This window comes from Mustela lutreola, chromosome 1, assembly GCF_030435805.1.
Source record: "Mustela lutreola isolate mMusLut2 chromosome 1, mMusLut2.pri, whole genome shotgun sequence".
NCBI lineage: Eukaryota > Metazoa > Chordata > Mammalia > Carnivora > Mustelidae > Mustela > Mustela lutreola.
Window position 1 is genome coordinate 69,688,958 of NC_081290.1, and position 19,513 is coordinate 69,708,470.

Sequence of the window (19,513 nt, forward strand, 5' to 3'; positions counted from 1 at the left end):
TTTTCATTTTCCTTGGTTAAATACCCAGTACTAAAATTTGGGGATCATTTATTATGTCTGTTTTTTTCTCTTTTTTTCTTACTTTTCTTTTTTTAATTTAAATTCAATTAGCCAACATATAGTACATCATTAGTTTCAGATGTAGTGTTCAATAATTCTTCAGTTGTGTATAACACTCAGTGCTCATCAATCATGTGGTTCCTTAATGCTATTTTTAATTTTTTGAGGAACCTCAATACTGTTTTCCACAGTAGCAGTACCAACTTATATTCCCACCAACAGTACACAATGGTTTCTTTTTCCCCACATGCTTGCCAACATTCATTTCTTGTCTTTTTTATTTTAGCCATTCTCACTGGTGTAAGGTAATATCTCATTGTGGTCTTGATTCAAATTCTTCTGATGGCTAGTGATGTTGAGCATCTTTTCATGTGTCTGTTTGCCACCTGTATGTCTTTTTTTTGGAAAAATGTCTATTCAGATGCTCTTCCCATTTTTGAATTGGGTTTTTTAAAGATTAATTTCAGCATTGAGCAAATGGCTAATGACTTTTACCTTTGGAGCAATATATTTGGTATCAACAGAAAGCTATTTAGACAGTTGATGAAGGTTATTGATATTAACAACATGATAGTATTTATCAAACTAAAATAATTTTTCCAAAATTAATCACTTAAGAAAGGCATAGTATATTCTCTAGACTATAATTTTTTTCAAGTACCTCCAACTTTTTCTGTAAAATGTATCTTATAGGTGTTAACTATTGACTACCATGAACCATAAGAGTATACACTATAAACATCAGTTTCATGGACCACAATTTGGTTTTTAACATCAACAGAACATTGAAGGGGAAATGCAAGATTTGTGCAAGACATTAGGTGTGGCTAAACATCATACTGAATACTTGGCCAAAACGAAAAACACGTTAGGTAAAACTATAGCTCATTTCCAATACATGAGATAGAAGTAATGCTTGGCTGTCTACTTTTTGTGGCAGGAACACAGTTTTAAGATCATAATAACAGGAGCACAAGGAAGATAAAAAGTTAACCTTTAGAAATCCCCATGGAATAGTAATAAAATGTCAAACTATAAGAAAAAAATAATAGCAGAAGTTTAAAAAATATTTTTACTAAGAGTAATTATATATTATTTATTAAATTGCATTAAATCCCATCTGTATGCCCAGTTCTATGTTAGGTTTGGAAATACAGAGATTCTTACAGTCTAGCAGGATAGACAAGTATGTGACCAGTTAATCCTGCCTGGGAATTATGAGGGCAGGTTATTTGAAGGGGGGAACTGCATCTTCAAGTAGGTATAGGGATTTTTCTAGACAAATGAGGCAACTCTGAAAAAAAAATATTTGTAAAGTTGTAGGTGAGGAAGAACATGAGGTATTTTGGAAACTGTACACTTATCAGCTGAAACATAGGCTTTTATAGAAGATAATTAGAAAGCGCCAAGGCCTGATATGCCATGTGTATCTGCTTCCTTGATTAGAGCTTATCCTATGAAAATAGATCAATGGTACAAAGGTTTCGTTTCATCCTTTAAATGAGTTTACTTGTTTAGCTACTATTTTTGTTTTTGTCTTTCTTTATCATGTTTCCCCAAATCAAGTGGTCTCATGAATCATTATACACATGCAAATGAGGAAAAGTCTATTGAACATTTTACTCTTAAAAATGTCATTTGCAGGGGTGCCTGGGTGGCTCAGTTGGTTAAAAGTGTCCTTTGCCATTTGTTTCAAATTTCCACAAAGTGATAGGTCACATAGATAGGAGCAGAGGTTTAGATGTGAGAGGGCTATGCATTTGAGAGATGAGGTAAGTGAAATCTAGAAAAGTTTAAGTGACCTGCCCTTCGCCAGAGGAAGCCAAGAAAATCAACATCAGCTCTCCCATCCTTGGCTATTTTGCCTTCGTGTAGTCAAGTTCGTTGATGACAGGAGGGAAGATCCTAGCTTTCCAGATGCTGAGAAGTGCAGGAAGAGGCATCTTCAGTTCTGGAGAGGCCAGGGCACGCTACTCTATGTGCAGCTGCCACGTCTTTTGATTTCAGAAGATAACAATTTCTACTAGGAGGAAAATAAAATCTAAAATTGTAGAAAGACAAGAAATTATGATGATACAGTCTTTTGTTGATTTTCAGGTGGTTAATTATCAGTTGAATTAATGGTCATTTATCTTTTCCTGCTTAGAAATTGTTCAGTTCCAATTTTGAGAAGTTAAAGTCAGAAATGTTTTCTGAAGTGGAAAATGGAGAGAAGGAGGAGAGCTAATTATCAAAGTATAGACAGAAAAGAGATTTAGCAAATCAGCTAACATTATTTATAGAAATATTAAATATAAGACTTTAGTTTTCATGAACCAAGTATTGAATGTTTAATTCTTATACAGTTAATTGGGAAACTTAGTTTTGGACTATTAATCTGTCAATAGTTTTTCTTGCTTTTGAAAAAATAGGGCAATTATGATATAACTATACAGATGGTCCCCAACCTATGATGGTTCAACTTTCTACTTTATGATGGTGCAAAGATGATTCAACTTCAGTAAACATCATACTTTGAGTTTTGACTTTTGATTTTTTCCTGCGCTAGTGATATACAGTAGGGTACTCTCTTGTGATACTAGGTAGCAACAGTGAACCACAATTCCCAGTCACCAGGCACTCACAAGTGTGACTGCTGATACACTTACAACCATTCTTTACCCATATAACCATTCTGGTTTTCACTGTTAGTACAGTGTTCAACAAATTACATGACACATTCAATGCCTTACTATAAAATAGGCTTCATAATAGATGATTTTGCCCAATTGTAGGCTACTGTAAGTGTTCTGAGAATATTTAGAGTAGGCTAGGTTAAGCTATGATGTTCATTAGGTTAGGTGTATTATATGCATTTTTGACTTAAGGTATTTTCAATTTATGATGGGTTTATCGGAATGTAATTCCATTGAAGGTCGAGCTTCCTCAATTTTCTGTATAGTTTGTATACAGATCCTCTGTATAGTGATGACACTTTTTAGTCTTATAAAGTTTTGCTCTGTGGAGATGAATGCAGTCAGGGAAGGGTAGGAGCAGACCCCTCTAAGTCAGGTCCTAAAATAAACACCATCCTCATCCAAGTTGAAGGCCAGCATGGGACTGGGGATATTACACATGATGTAAATATATAGACTTTGGAGAAATTATGGGATATCCAGTTGAAAATTTTCTAAAGGGAATTGGAAATAACAGCTTGAAAATTGGGGTTGAGTATGTATGTTTTGGCTCTTTTTTAGAATTGATAATGGAAGCCTGGAGACTGAGAAAAATTTCCATGGAAAAAGAGTATGGGGTGGGAAAAAAGAGGATGATAGGGACGAACTTGGGAAATGTCTATACACATATAATTTATTGATAATAATACATATTATACATTGTATTACATTTATATATATATTATATAAATTATATGTATTATGATATCTGTTATATAAATTGTTTATATTAAATAATACATTATATATATACATATACATATATACATTATATATATATAAAATTACCATAAAAACAATTACAATTAAGGAAACACTAGGCGCCAGGCAGTCTATATGGATTGGCTCATTTTAAACTCACAATCCATTGAAATAACTAATGAGATTAACCCTGTATTACAGATGAGAGAACTGCTATAGCTTGATTACTTTTCTTGCACTTCTACTTAATAAATGAAGAATAATAGCCATGGCAAAGAAACTGCTCACTTTTGCTCTCCTGTCATAGAGATTACTTTCATTTATGTACAGACCCTCATAAGAAGTGTCTAGAGATCTGCCATGGGTACAGAAATGGTAGATTGCCTGAAGTGAAGGGAGTACCTGCTTGGAAATTTGTTTTTGTTTAAATGACATAAAATTGTTGACATTTATCTGGAAGCAAGAAAATCAGATTTAGCTCTCTCCATGTAGGTGGATGAACTAAATTCTCCTTCAGCTTCTCTCTATCATGGAGTTGTTACTTAACTCAAGGAATAACAGCAGCAGATGAAAGATGTGTTTCCACATCTTTTGTTGAATCACCAACTGGCTGATGACATTTCTAATGTTTGGGATTCCTAGACAAATTGTACATAAGTGTAGTCATTTGTACAATCCCTCACAATGATATGTGCTTCTTTTTGGTAATGCATGAAAATTGAAGTTGTTTTAGATATTTTAATATGAGCATCACACTGGAAGACACTAGAGAATGAACCCTTACTTCCCAGACAATGTATTTTAAGAACAAATGGTATTATTTTCAGTAACAATTAAATTATGCTATACCTGTGAAAAAGAGTACAACAGATGTACTTGCTATTAGATAATTATAGAAATATATATAGTTTTCCTCTCTTAGGTTAAAAACATTACCAGAAAATTTGGAAAAGATGTAAAGGTAAGAATAAATCAAAACCTGATGACATTATATAATCTTTGCATACTTGGATCTATTTTATTCTGTGATGCCCATATAAAAAATATATATATCCATTTTTATTTATTTATTTATTTGAGAAATATATCTCTCACATACACATATATATATATGTACATACATATGAGTGATATATCTCTCAAGAAGAATTTTTTAAAGATTTTATTTATTTATTTATTTATTTGACAGAGAGAGAGAGGGAGATCACAAGTAGTCAGAGAGTCAGGCAGAGAGAGAGGGAGAAGCAAGCTCCCTTCTGAGAGAGATCAGAGCAGAGAGCCTGGTGTGAGGCTCAATCCCAGGACCCTGAGACCATGATCTGAGCCAAAGGCAGAGGCTTAACCCACTAAGCTACCCAGGTGCATCGGCATAATACAATATTTGAAAGTATTTTTGATGGCTTGAATTTGCAAGTATGGATCACATAGGATGGGCTATGATATGATAGAGAAATAAACAAATTCAAGATTTAAAGACTTAGAAGACTTAGAAGAACAAAAGACTTAGAAGAACAAAAACATATTTCTCACTCAAGATACATGTCTACAGTGGATTGGCCAGGGTGCTAATCAAAATCTTTACAACTGGAAACCAAGATGAATGAGTGTCTACCATTCCCAGCAAAGTCAGCCAGTGGCAGTGGCAAAGAAACCTCGCAAATTGTGCACTAGCTATCAAAGCATCTACTCAAAGATTACACCCATAACTTCTAAAATTTCATTGGTCAGAGCAAGTTCATGGCTATGTTATCCTAATAAATACAATCCTACTGTGTGCATAGAAAACGGGGGAAAGGAAATATTTGGTTGACTGGCACTGATGATTACAACACCGGCCCTGGTTCTATGTGTTCAAAGAGGCAAATGTGAGGTTTGGATGTTTACAAATTGTCACCGCAACTTTCAAAGGCAGGTTGTATTATTGCAGCTTATAAACACATTATTTCATTTGTTTAAGTATTTTGCTAATGAGATCAAGGTGAAATTTTTATTACAATTTTTCTCTGTTTCACCTCACTTTGTTTTAAAAAGTATAATATGGGAATTGAGATAAGTTATGAAGAATGGATTTTTTCCTGGGGTGCTCGGAGGGCTCAGTGGGTTAAGGATCTGATTCTGGATTTTGGCTCAGGTCATGACCTCAGGGTTGTAAAATCAAGTCCTGTGTCCATGAAGTCTGCTTAAGATTCTCTCTTTCTCCCTCTACCCATCTCCCCTGCTCACCTCTGCTTATGAACTCTCTCTATATAAATATATAGAGAGAGACATATATAGAGACATCTATCTATATATCTATCTATCTATCTAGAGAGAGAGAGAGAGAGAGAGAGAGAAATAAAATGGATTTATTCCTTTTTAAAAAAGTCAACAACAATTCTTGCTATGTTCATAGGGGGATGTTGACCAACGTGAACTTTAAAACTCAACATTATTTTTATTATTCGATTTTTAGAAGTATTTTTGTACATTTTAGAATCCAGGGCAACATTGATTTCTATTTGATAACAATCAAGATAAATGTTTGAAAGCTTATTGTTTTGAATCTTTAAGCTAAATAAAGATCAGACAAAGAGCTACTGTACAGTCCTCCTAGAATGATGCACAAATTTGTCCTACACTGATTTGAAAGCAAACTGTCTTTTAAGAAAAACTTTATGATTGTTGCAGAGCAGGGAGAACATTTGTCTTGTGTATGTATTCATGCAACTGAAATAGAACCCATTCAAATTGTAAGACTGAGGATATATTTGCAATACATTTTGAACATTGCCCTCCAAAGATAAAAGGGTGAATGGCACAATCACTTTTTAGACCTATAATTTTAGGCACCATGCACTGAAATGATTTTCTGATTCACTTATTTCTCGAGTCTCTGTTTCTGCCATGTGTTTCATTTGCTTTCTAAGTGCATTAATTAGTGGCCTCTGAATCTCTTTCTTTGCACTAATGTAAAAAAATCCTTATACTTACTATTATGGTTTATAGCTCTTAACATACAGGAAAAAAAAAGGTAAGGTTTTCCACAAACCAATAAGGCAGGAGGTGAACAGACGAATGGCCTTTGAACAAAATTAAAAGATCTGATTTAAAAAAAAAAAAAAGATCTGAATTTATCAAGCTTCTTTTCATCCAATTATCCATTTCACAATTATAGTTGATTATTTAAATTTCTAGATTCTAAATATGTTTCACTTTTACTCAAGTATTTTGATATATTCTGTTCTTACTCTTACTCTTCTTTTAAAAAATGTTTCCTTTGCTTTGTGAATAATTTATACATGCATTTATCTTTCTTTAAATAGTTACTGAATATCTATCTTACTTTGTGGCAGGCTGCTGAGCTTTAACTGACGTGGGTCCCTCCCTCTTGAAGCTTGCTGTCTGGTAAGAGAGACAACCATTCATTAAATAATTGCACAGTTTAAAGTTGCTACTTTCCTAAGTTCTGCAAGCTAGAGGAGTATGGGATTAGAGCATATAACAGGGAGATCTCCTCTTGTTGGAGTAGAGTGGAGTGGTTGGAGAAGTGTTCTCTGAAAAAGAACAGAAGGGTTAGAGATCTGAAAGAGAGATGAACTAGGAGCATGCGGGTGTAGTGTCCCATCAAGGGGCACAATCTATGCAAAGATGGTGGGATGGTTGGAAGCAGAGTTAGTCCTGAAAAGGACACAACCAAGAGCAGTAAGAGGAGCAGGGACCCCCTCCTGAAGAGGATGGAGAGGCCAGTGACAGGTCTTTACAGGTCTCCAGTGTTTTCATTATCCTGTGAACTAGGAGGCTTTTGAAAGTTCTTAAGCTGAAGAATAATTTGTGATTGGAGTTTTGAATAGGATCATTCCAATTGCTCTGCAAAGGAGGATTGGACCTGGGAAAGATCAATGTGGAGATAAGGTGGGAAGATCTTGTTACTATTGGGCCACAGATGACTAGATGATTCTAGCTTGCGTCAGATGGTAATGGTGGCAACAGGGACAAGTGGATATATGCTAATAATAATCAGAAAATAAAAGGAAGTTGATGAATTGAAAATAGGAATTAGATATCTATAACACAATTTTCTGAGGTCTATTCTCAGTGCAGCATGACTCAGGCTTCAATGTCTGGCTGTTGAAACAAAAGTATTAAAACAAAACATCATTTGTTTAAAATATTCTTGTGCATTAAAGATGGATGAATAATATATATGCTTATTAATTCTATCCAGCTTAATCAATGCATTAAAATAAATTTTTGCAAAGAAATGGAGAACTGTTCTTTGTAAATGGCACTAGCAAATCCTTTGTGGAGAAGCAGTCCACCTCTGTCTAGTGTCTTGCTTTATTTGGCATGGACTTTCCCCTTAGCTTGAGACTGTGGAATTGATAGAAACTGTGACCTTCATACAGGCTTGTTAAAAAATCTATTCAAGAGAAATTGTATTCTGTTCAGAAATGGACAGTGCCATTTTACTCAGGTGTGGATTAGATAATAGTAAATCATGTTGTACTAATGTTGAAAGCTACATCATCACATTGGACTCATAAAGCTACATCATCACATTGGACTCATAAAAGAGAAATTATTTCTCATAGACTATACAAATGTGCACAAGCAGCTACAGGTGGTCAATTTGTCTAACACCACTTCAAGTTTTTATATTTTCTTTCAAGTTTTTGATGCTAGATAACCATTTTTATTTATATAAGGTTTATCATTCTTCTTCCCTAAGTCACAGTATTAGTTTTCCAGGAAAATCTATTCATTCTGATACAAAAATCTTTCAACTGAGAAGTTAGATGAAGGCTTCCTCCAGTTTCCTTCCATTCTCCCCCCTCCCTCTCCCCCTCCTCCCCTCTCTTTCCCCTTCATTTTTCCCCTCCCCTTCTCCATCACCTTCCTCTTCTTTTCGTTTCTGTTTTAAAGAGTGACCACTTACCTTGGTAATGACTCTTTCACACCCACATCATTTATCCATCTGAATATCTATTGACTTTTTCAAACTATATCTGGAATCCAGACAATTCTCATCCCCTTCACCATTACAGCTCCCATCTAAATCAACATCATCTCTATTTTATGTTATTGCAATGACCATCTGACTAGTCTTCTGGCTTTTAAGCTTGTCCTCAGGTTATAGTCTCCCCATAGTTGTCAGCAATCCCTGAAAAATGTCACCTGTATTATAACATTCCTGTAAGTAAATGGTTATTTGGCTGCCCATTTCAGAATAAGGGCTATGTTCCTTTCATAGTCCTTAAGGCACTGCATTATTACTGCCCTCGAGCTCACTCTCTGACCTCCTCTCCTCCTCTCCTCCTCTCTAGGAGCACCCTGCCTTCCTTGATATCTCTCAGACATTCTAAACATTCTCCCACATTAATGTTGCTATTTGTAATGCCTCAATGTTCTGCCTCCAGACACTGTGATTTGTTTCTTCACTTTCATCAGGGATGTATTCAATTATTGCCTGATCACAAAGGCCTTTTCTGACCACCTTGTCTAAAACAGTATCTGTCATACCATTCTTAGTTACTTTTCCCTGCCTTTTCTTCATTGTCTATATAAATCTCCTAATATAGATGTGTGTTTATCTATCTCTTCATTTTTTTTTTTTCACTAGAATTAAGCCCTGTAAGAGCTGGGACTTGAACTTCTGTTCAGCCTAGCATCTCCAGCATTTACAATGGTGCCTCAAGTGTTCAATTACTTTTGGTTTAAGGGAAAAATATTGCTATAGTTCACATTTTCTAGGAGCTGGAAAACCAAAAACTGATTGTTCCTTAGAGACTCCAGAAGAAGCGCATCTCTGTCCACAGTCTGATTTTAGGATGTCTGACCTCTAGATCCATAGGAAAATACACTTGTGTTTCTTTAAGACACGAAAGCTGTGATAGGTTGTTTCAGTAGCAATAAAAACTAATAAACATATGGAGATGTCTAAGATGCAGCCTCATAATCCTTTTTAACTCAGTGCTTCAGGCATGTATGTATGGATTAGAATTAGCATACATGGTACTCATTATATTGTTCACTGGATTTTCTTTTGGGTATATGGCAAAATTAACTTTTATTGCCCCCTTAAAGTGAAGTGTGACCATGTGACTTTCTTAGAAAGACGACTAGTTAGTGAAAGTAGCATGTGTAACTTCCAGGTAACATTTCTAAGCCTTTGCAAATTTTGCCATACTGCCATTTTTCTTGTTATTGGAGTGTAGAAATTTTTTAAAGATTTATTTATTTATTTGAGGGGTGAAGGAGCAGCAGAGGGAGAGGGAGAGAGAATCCCAAGCAGATTCCTCATGCTGAGCATGGAGCCCAAGGCATCTCAATCCCCCGACTCTGAGATCACAACCCTGAGATTGCAACCTGAGCTGAAACCAAGAGTCTGATGTCCAACCAGCTGCACCACCCAGGCCCTCCGTGAACATATAATCTTGATCAAATGTACTCTCCATGAGGCTGGTCTCCTGACAAAACAATGAGCACATTCCCTCAGAAAACACCAATGGACTTGTAGTGTGAATGAGAGATCATTTTGTGCAAGCTGTTGAAATTTGAGGGCTACTTTGTCAACGTAGCAAAATCTAGCCCAAAGGTTCTCAAAAGTTTTGATCATAGGATCTTTTTTACAATCTTAAAATTTCTTGACATCCCAAAGAGTTCTTGTTTATGTGGGGTTATCTATCAATTTTTATCATGCTTGCAATTAAAATAGACATCCTTAAATAATTCACGTAAAAATAAATCCATTTTATGTCCACATAAAAATATTTTAAGGAAAAAACTATAGTTTCCAAAGCAAAAATAGTTTTATGAGAAGAGTGGTCCTTTTATACATATTTGTAAATATTTTAAATGTTTAACTTTATATGAGCCAGCTGGATTCCCGTATCTGCTTTCACAGCATTCAAATTTGTTGTGGTTGAAGTATATGGAAAAGATCCAGCCTCATGTAATTATATTATATGGTTGTAAAGGGAGAAGTATTTTAATACCCTTTTCAGATAATTGTGGATATTCTTCTTTGATACTACACTAGAATTCTGTAAGTAGTAGTTTTTTAAAAGTGAATTGTAATGTGGAACTGAAATCATATTAATGAACTTCTCATACTGCTAACATAAGATCCGTTGGTCTGTCTTTTTTTTATTATTCAAGTATAGTTAACATACAATATTAAATTAGTTTCAGGTGTACAATATAGTACTTCAGCAATTCTATACATTTCTCAGCATTCAACCATAAAATTTGCAGCAGAAAACATAAGCAGTAATTTCTTTGATAGAAGCCATAAAAGCACTTTTCTAGATATGCCTCCTCTGTCAAGGAAAACAGAAACAATATTAAGCTATTGGGACTAAATCAAAATAAAAAGCTTCTGCATACCTAAGGAAACTATCAACAAAACAAAAAGGCAACTTACTGAATAGGAAAACATATTTACAAATGATGTATTGGATAATGGATTAATATCCAAAATATATAAAGAACTTACTCAACTCAAAACCAAAACAAAACAAAACAAAAAACAAAAAACAAAACCAAACACCAAAACAAATAATTTAACTAAAAAGGGCAGAGGAACTGAATAGACATTTTTTTCCCCCCCCAAAAAAAAGATGACCAATAAACACATGAAGAGATGTCCACTGTCACTAATTATCAGAGAAATGCAAATCAAAACCATAATGAAATATCACTTTACACCTGTCAGAATGGCTAAAACCATTGGTCTATCTTGCACTTTAAATGGACATGTGCCTGTCTCTGGAAAAACATCCATTTGGTCAACTGAAAAACCTTGATTCACTGAGTTTTGCAGATCTTTTACATGTTAACACATTTCTTTCTTTTTTTTTTTTTAAAGATTTTATTTATTTATTTGGCAGACAGAAATCACAAATAGGCAGAGAGGCAGGCAGAGAGAGAGGAGGAAGCAGGCTCCCTGTGGAGCAGAGAGTCCAATGCGGAGCGACATCCCAGGACTCTTGGGATCATGACCCGAGCCGAAGGCAGAAGTTTTAACCCACCTAGCCACCCAGGTGCCCCAACACATTTCATGATACAATATCAAACCCAACATTCTTTCGTATTGCTAACAAAACCTGTAAAAGAGATTTTTATGTATCAAGAAGTTGTTAAGACACTATTGCCAGATACATGTTTTACAAAATTCTAACATTCTTTTAATATTCAAATTCCACTGAATTTGTTTTCCTTGAAGTAACAAAACTCACTATTTTCAAGAAATACTCAGTTCTGCAAATATCAGCAAAATACTCAAGCCTGCATAAGTATAGTTTTTAGGTTAATTATTCTTTCAAGTAAAAGTGGTTTGTAATGAAAAGAGCAGATAGTTCAACTTGCAACGCAAGCAGTAGTTCCCATAGATGACCATTATGAACACTGCTGCTAACATGGCTCTTAATGATCTCTGCCCCTAGGAAATCATGCTTTTGTGTCATTCTTTCTCCTTGAGAGAGTTGGAGCTGGTGACTTGCTTCTAACAAATAGAGTATGGCAAATGTGAGGCAGAGTCACTTCTGTGATTGGATATAAAAGACTATGATTTCCATCTTGCTGAATTTCTCTGGTTCTTCTCAAATGCTTGCCCCCATAGAGAGAGCAACCTGGCAAGGAATGGAGAGTGCCCTCCTAGCCAATAACTACAGGGAACTGAGGTTCTCAGTCCAAGCACCCCAAGTAATTGAATCCTACTAACAACCACATGGATAAGATTGGAAATGGGGAAAGATCCATTTCTCCCCAGTTAGACTTTGACATGCTTGTGGTCCCAGGTGACACCTTGATTACACCCTTGTAAGAAACCTGAACCAGGGGACCCAGTTAAGCAGTACATGAATTCCTGACCAACAGAAACCAAGATAATAAATGTATGTTGCTTTAAGTTGCTCGGTGTGGGCACGAACTGTTCAGAAATAGATAACTAATACAACTATCTACTTCATCATATAAAAGTATACAATTCTACCTTTAACTCTATGTTTAATTTTTGTCACAGAGAATATTAAAGCACGTCTTTAAAGTTCCAAGATGTAATGTAAGCATTACGAATTTTTACTAATTCATCAAAGATATTCTTAAAATAAATTTTGGTGCATGTTGATGAAATACACAAAATCTGCTAGTGCGCATTGGTTCTACTGCCTCAATTTGTTCTAAGCATCGAGTAATTTTACCCATTATTGTATTTGTACCATCATTTGGCCACACAGTGAAAGAGGACACATGCCAACATAGTAAAAAAGATGAATAATGTATTGAAAATTGCTTTGATTTCACAAAGATCCTGAAAAGTTCCCTGGGATCCCTAGGGCTCCTAGGATTACACCTTCAGAGTTGCTGCTATAGACTATCCCAATTATCACATCAGATGAATTGTTAATTTGCCATCCCAAGTCTATATATTACAACATAGGAAGTTGCTCAAGGGATGGCAATGCAAAATATTCTTCATTTAAAAAAGAAAACTAGTTTTTATAAGGTTTTGAAATTCTACCTATATAAAGTGCCTTCACATGATTGACTCTTTTTATCAATTCATGACTGCTGAAACATCACCCCTGCATTTACTACCCATTCAGGACTATGTTTCAAAACAACGTTGATTATCACTGTGACTTGCTGCTGCTCATGACATCTTATTTTTTAATCATTAAGGAAGACATTACTAATATGTTTTTGTGTATGTGTTTGTGTGGATGTGTGTTTTGGTATGAGTTCTATAAGTAGGAATCTGGTACAGCTTGAATAAGGTTTATAACTATTTCCAAGTACATATTTCATGCTTGCTTCAGCAGCACATACACTAAAATTGAAATGATACAGAGAAGATAAGCATGGCCTCTATGCAAGGATGACATGCAAATTCAAGTACATATTTCACTTGTATCTTATTACTAACATTGGTACCATAATGAATAATAATACTTCTTTGTGATAGGGAATTCAGAAAATAAGTATGTATAAATAAAATTTATGCATTATCTTTCCACTAAGATAAAATCATTGCTAGCTGTTTTGTGTATTTTCTTTCTTTTCAAGCATTTAAAATTCACATGAGTAATAGTTTAAATTTTCTTTAACAATATTAACAGGCAATTTGAACCCTAGAACTTGCTTTCAAACTTCAGGTCATGCTTGTCAATAAATTAAAGACCAAAGTATATTGATTTCATTGTGAGGAATCATGGTTTCACATCACAAAGACAGCAGTATTCAATTATTCAAAATGTTTTTAAAAAGTTAAAGCTTTTTCACTGTAGGTTAATTTTGTATATACTATTAAACATGTTATATAAAGTGATAATACAAGATATATTTCATTGGCCTACCTTTTACATGCTATCCTATACATTTTATAGATCTAAATTCACATGTATACATGCATTGATATACAGATTATAAAGTAAAAGAAAAAACATAATAAGAAACACACCAGGATTAGCTTGTATTTTTAAATGATGGGGTAACATATTTCAAGTTCCTAAAAATTGCATTTTTTTAAAATTAAACATGGACCCCAAGATGTTACAAGGCAGCACTAGTGTAAAATGCAGGTGCTATTCCTGTATGCATCCTACTCTAGAGCATGTCATGGTAGATGAACTTATCTCAGATGTCTGCTTGTCACTGAGGCTGAGCTGATCTTTTATAGTTGATTGGCACATCATGGCCAAAACTAATACTCTAGCCAGACCTCTGATATACTGTTAAACTGAAATCTCTCATTATTTCTCCACCTTGATTTCTACCAAAGAGTTGATAAAACTCCCTAAAAACATAATGAAAAATCCAAAAACAGGTGAATATTTTCTGTGACTACTGCTCATCTCTTTTTCATGCTTAAACCTATTGATTTCAAGATGAAATAAGTTTTAAAATAAAAGTGTTCTTAAATGGTACAGATACAGCATGTTCTTTACTGACTTTTATCTTTCAGGAGTCAGAGAAGGGTAGATAGATGATTAGATAGATAGATAGATAGATGATAGATAGATAAGCATTTTATATTTAATGGCCAGGATAACCATTTTATATTTAATATTTAATGCTAATAAAATCTGGGTTCTAGGCTGTTATTACCCTCAATTATTATTTACAAAGCTCTGTCAGTACACATGGTATTTAATGTTCAATGAAATTGTGCCAGACAAATTCCCCTCCCTGTTGGAGCCTTCAAGCTGAAAATAGGGGAAGGATGCATGAGAGAAATTGTGGGAAGGACAGAGTGATTAAGAATTGCAAAGTTGGCATTGCTTTGCTCAGTAGGTAGACAGCAAGGAGAACTTGAATGCTGGGAGATGATGCTTAGATTGGGAAGCCATTCAGTACAATAAAACCAATAACTAGAAGCAAGCAAATGTATTAGAAAAGGAGAGTTTCACTCTTTAAGTGAGAAATCCATATCTGCAGCTCAGAAATTTCTTCATGCTTCGTGTTCACGATGGTTTCTCAGCACCAGCTCTTACTCATTGTATTCCCAACCAGTGGGCCTCAAACTTGAACATCATCAGAATCCATTCAGCCGGGTGGGGGTTGTTAAAACCAGTTGCCATTAGTGGGTCACATGTTGGTCAGAGTATCTGAGTCAGTGAGTCTGGGGTCTTGAATTAGCATTTCTAACAAGTTTTCAGATATTGCTGCTATTGGAACCGCCCTTTGAGACCATCAATCCTAAACTAGTATCTCCAATTCCTCTTACATCTTGTCCTCCAAACTGCAGCCTAGAGGCATCTCCAGTTCTGACCTTAGAATCAGACAGTTCCCCAGTGCTGTCTCTGCTTTCCTAAGAATGTCCTTCAGATCTGTTTTAGCTTTTCGAACTGACAGAACTTGATCTAATTAGATCTTACTACCATTCCTATCACTAAGGCTAGCCATAGTAGGAACTACAATGACTACAACTAACCACTTTGAACAACTGCTATACGCAAGACTATATAGTAACCATTTTAAAATATATTATCTCACTAGATAATGGTACTAGATCATTTGTATGATCCCCACTTACAAGGTAAAAAATTCATTTGCAGCAAGATTAATTTTATTTGAAGCAAGATTAATTCGCTTGCAGTGAGGATTACAGAAAGGATATAAATGAACATTTGTCTGACACCAAAACCCATGTCTTTATGTCCATCTTGTGTTCAGACCCTGCCTGAAGGCCACTGCACCCATCATGCAGTCCCCATGCATGATTGGGTCAGTGTAATAGTGAACCCTCTCCCTTCTCTCAGCTACTAGTGATCTCCTTTATATTACAAAGACTTAGTATGTATGAGGTGGCATTAGCAATCAGTACAGAAAGGATAGATTAATCAAGAAATGTCACTTGGGCAATTAAATGCTTGTATGACATAATACACAAATAAATAGAAGATGGAATAAAATCCTCAATGTGAAAAATAAAACTGAAATTTTTAAAATAAGACATAAGATGCCAAGGTACAAATGTCACATGAGTGGTAAATATGAACACCTGTTGAAATATTAAAAAAAAATTAAAAAATGAAAGTTGAACCATAAACCAGGTAAGTTATTTGTAGTGAATTTGAACAGTGAAGGATTAGTTAGGGAAATATATAAGTAACTGTTAAATTTTCATGATTCACAGAAGAGAGAAACCAGGTGGCCAATATGTTTATGAAAATATGTTCAGGATCCAAAAATAATAAGGGAAATTAATGTTGTATATCAGCATTATATAAGTCCATACACATCAGATTAGTATGTCTGAACATTTGCAGAGATGTGAATCCCTGGGAATTCCTGTGGTGTGCTGGTGTGTGACTTGTTTAATTACTTTGGAGAGAAGTTTGAAATATCTACTAGCATTGATAATGTGGGTATCTATGACTTATTCATTCTACTTCTAGGTAAATACTCTGAAACATCTCTTCAACAGACACACAAAGATTTACGTGCAAGGACATTTATCACAACATTCTTAAGAATAGGAAAACATTGAGAACAAGCCATATGTTCTTTCTTTAATATTTAATTTATTTATTAGAGAGAGAGAACGAGCAAGGGCAACAGACAGAGGGTAAGGGAGAAGAAGACTTCCTGCTGAGCAGGAGAGGGGCCCCGTCTCAGGACCCTGAGATCATGATGTGACCCCAAGGCAGTCACTTAACTGACTAAAGCACCCCTCCCCCAATCCACATTTTCCTAATAGGTTATTGGATAATTAATTTTTGTGGTCTATTTATACAAAGAACATAATTCCTCAGTTAAAACAGATAAACCAAATCCATATATCTTATCATAATCCGTCTCATATACATAATGTTGAGTACAATTAGTAAATTGCAATGTGTATGAAAATGATAGTTTTTAAAAACTTAAAACACACAGTAATCCTATATATTATTTGTGAATCCAAACATACAAGTTAAAGTAAAATATATGATCAAGAATAATATATACCAATTTTGGGATGTGGAAGACGAAGGAAAATGGGATGGGGGTTGGCCTTGTGTAAGGAATCTTTTGATTATTATTTGGATGAAAAAATCTGAACCAAATATGGCAAAATGTTAAATGCTTGTTAAATTAATGTGGCAAACACTTGTGTTATTTTTTCTCTTCATTTATAAAATTTTTGTGATCAAAAGGGAACATTTTAATGAAGTCCTCCATGGTGAAAGATTTTGAATATTCTGGCTTAGTCAAAATGCAACCATTTTCTTTGCTGCAAAACTTTTCAGTCATTAGTATGCTAATGGCACTGTGAATTGCCAAGAGGATAATGTCTAATGAAATAATTCCCAAACTTATTTGACCATAGAAGTTTTTTTTTTTTTTTTTTTTTTTTTTTAATAAAACATCTATTAACATCTCAAGGATCTTTTGGGAAATGCTGTTATACATCACAGCTCTTAACTTTCTCTAATTGTTTCATATAATTTAACTTGGTTTCTATGGTTATATTCTCCATCTCCTCGAATTAGTACCTGTCTTACTCCTTATAACTAGGCATGTAATGGACATAAATGTAATAAATACTTTGATAGCTTGTTTGATTTTTCTGAGAACCATTATACTCAGTGTAGGTTTTGGGGAGAAATTAGTGAAAGCAATCATTGTGTATAATTTTATATGGAAATAAAAAAGCAAAACTCAAGAACACAAAGATCAATACAAGGGTTAACAGTATTTTTCAAACAAATGGAATATAATGATGACAAAACATTGCCAGAACTAGTTGCTGGAAACTTCTTTTCTTCATTTATTCATTCACCTCATCCAACAAGTATTGTGAAATATCTAAAGAGAAATTATTGCTTCCTAACATATAAGAAGTCTCATACAATCCAGTGCACAAGATTTCCCAGAATTAAATGATTTCCCAGAATTAAATGACAAATGATTTCTCAAAGAACTCAACCCTTTTGAAATTATATTGAGTATAAATCCTTTCACAATTTTATTAAATAATTAATTCATATGAAGATTTATAAATAGTAGGTATATCTCTTTGGTTTATAAGGGTATAATTTGACACAACAATTAATAAAATTGATTAAGCAAAAATTTATTGACTTACATTTTATTTTTCATTGTCCACACCTAAAACACTGTTAGCCAAACTTAGTATCAGAAAGAAATTTCCCTCATTACTACCTTTTGACAATTTACAATATATTAAATGCAGATGTTTGATGGAAATATCAAAATTTTAAAGTAGATATGTAAGATCCAGTACAGGGGTTAATAAGTTAACCCTTGTCCATTTGAGTGTTTCAGAAAAGCACTCTGTGATTCTCGTTTCATAACTTCTACCATTTATACCATTTTATATTTGGTGAAATTTAGTGTCTATTTGCTTAAAGATAAAACATTTGAATCTCATTCTTTTTGAATTTTTTATTTTATTATAATTTCCACAGCTCGTTAAAAATCATTTTGGGACTTACATAAGAGAAAATTTCTGCGCTTTGCAGAAACTAAATTTGTATATGATAAAATCTTGTGAAATATAATTCAATATTTTTAATATTATTCAGGTTAATTTAGAATTTTGACATTCCTATGAGAAATTCACATTAATGCTAAGAAAGTAATCTGTGTTTTCAAACTTATTCTTATGTTGGAATCTAATGCTGAAAACAGCTTTTTAAATAGTTTTACTAAAAAATTATACAGGCACCTAAAAGATTTCAGAGATGTGATTTTTCATCTGTTTTGTTATTTTAGTCAGGGAAGTATAGTGATATAAATAGTAAAGGTATAGCTTCTCTAATTGTATTACCTTTTAATACTGAACTGAAATGTTAATGATAAATTGATTTTATACAGAGTAGAAGGCAGGTAGGGAAGAATGATACATTATCTGCTTTAGGTGCTTCAGCACCCTTTGTATAATGTTATTATGAATCAAAAATAAAGTTACAATTAGTAATTATTTGAAATTTTTCTGCCAGTAAAGAAACTCATATTTTATTTAAGAGCACTGGAAGACCTTTGCAGTATTTTAGCCAGATGCTCCTCTTAATTGCCTAACTAACTTATTTCACTATATGTTGAAATAAAATGACTCGATTCTGGCAGTTAACAGGGGTTAATGACAGAACATTAACTCACTACTTATAACTGTCTGGGTAATAAAATGACATCACCAGTATTCCACTTAGGCTATTATAAGACAATGAAATTATCTACGTAAATTAGAGTTACGTATACATTATGAAGATAAGCATGTAGTATTTATTTTTGTAAACAATTTCTTGGACGAGGACATTTTTCAGTTTGACTTTCATTGAACAGATGTAACTATGGACATATATATCTTAGAGTATTAATTCACTAACATTGTGTCATTGTCAAAGTGATCATGCCTTCCTGTTGCTCCTCACTATTTTGCCATACCAATAAGAAGGTCTTGCTTGAAAAATAGGTGAGTAGTGTCAGGTTTGGTGGAAAGGTAAACCTTGTATAAAAGAAAATCAGAATGAATAGTATTTTAGTTATTTATTACTACATAGCAAATCACCTTCCCCCCCACACACAAATCTTTGTGATTTATAGCAGCA

At 34.1% G+C, this 19,513-nt stretch overlaps 1 protein-coding gene and 1 non-coding gene across 10 annotated transcripts in view; both read left to right on the plus strand.

Annotated features, from left to right (window-relative positions):
* INPP4B (inositol polyphosphate-4-phosphatase type II B) overlaps positions 1 to 19,513 on the plus strand; it is an 834,661-nt gene that overhangs the window by 338,776 nt on the left and 476,372 nt on the right. For 8 of the 9 annotated variants that reach the window (XM_059168095.1, XM_059168068.1, XM_059168015.1 and 5 more), the window contains one exon: positions 6,809 to 6,860. The exons of the other annotated variant lie outside the window; for it this stretch is intronic. The gene's annotated coding sequence lies outside the window, so the exon portion shown is untranslated. The remainder of the gene's footprint in view (positions 1 to 6,808; positions 6,861 to 19,513) is intronic. 9 annotated transcript variants of the gene reach the window in all.
* LOC131822889 (U6 spliceosomal RNA) lies at positions 13,265 to 13,368 on the plus strand. Its single transcript, XR_009350371.1, has one exon. It is a non-coding gene; the product is annotated as a U6 spliceosomal RNA (small nuclear RNA).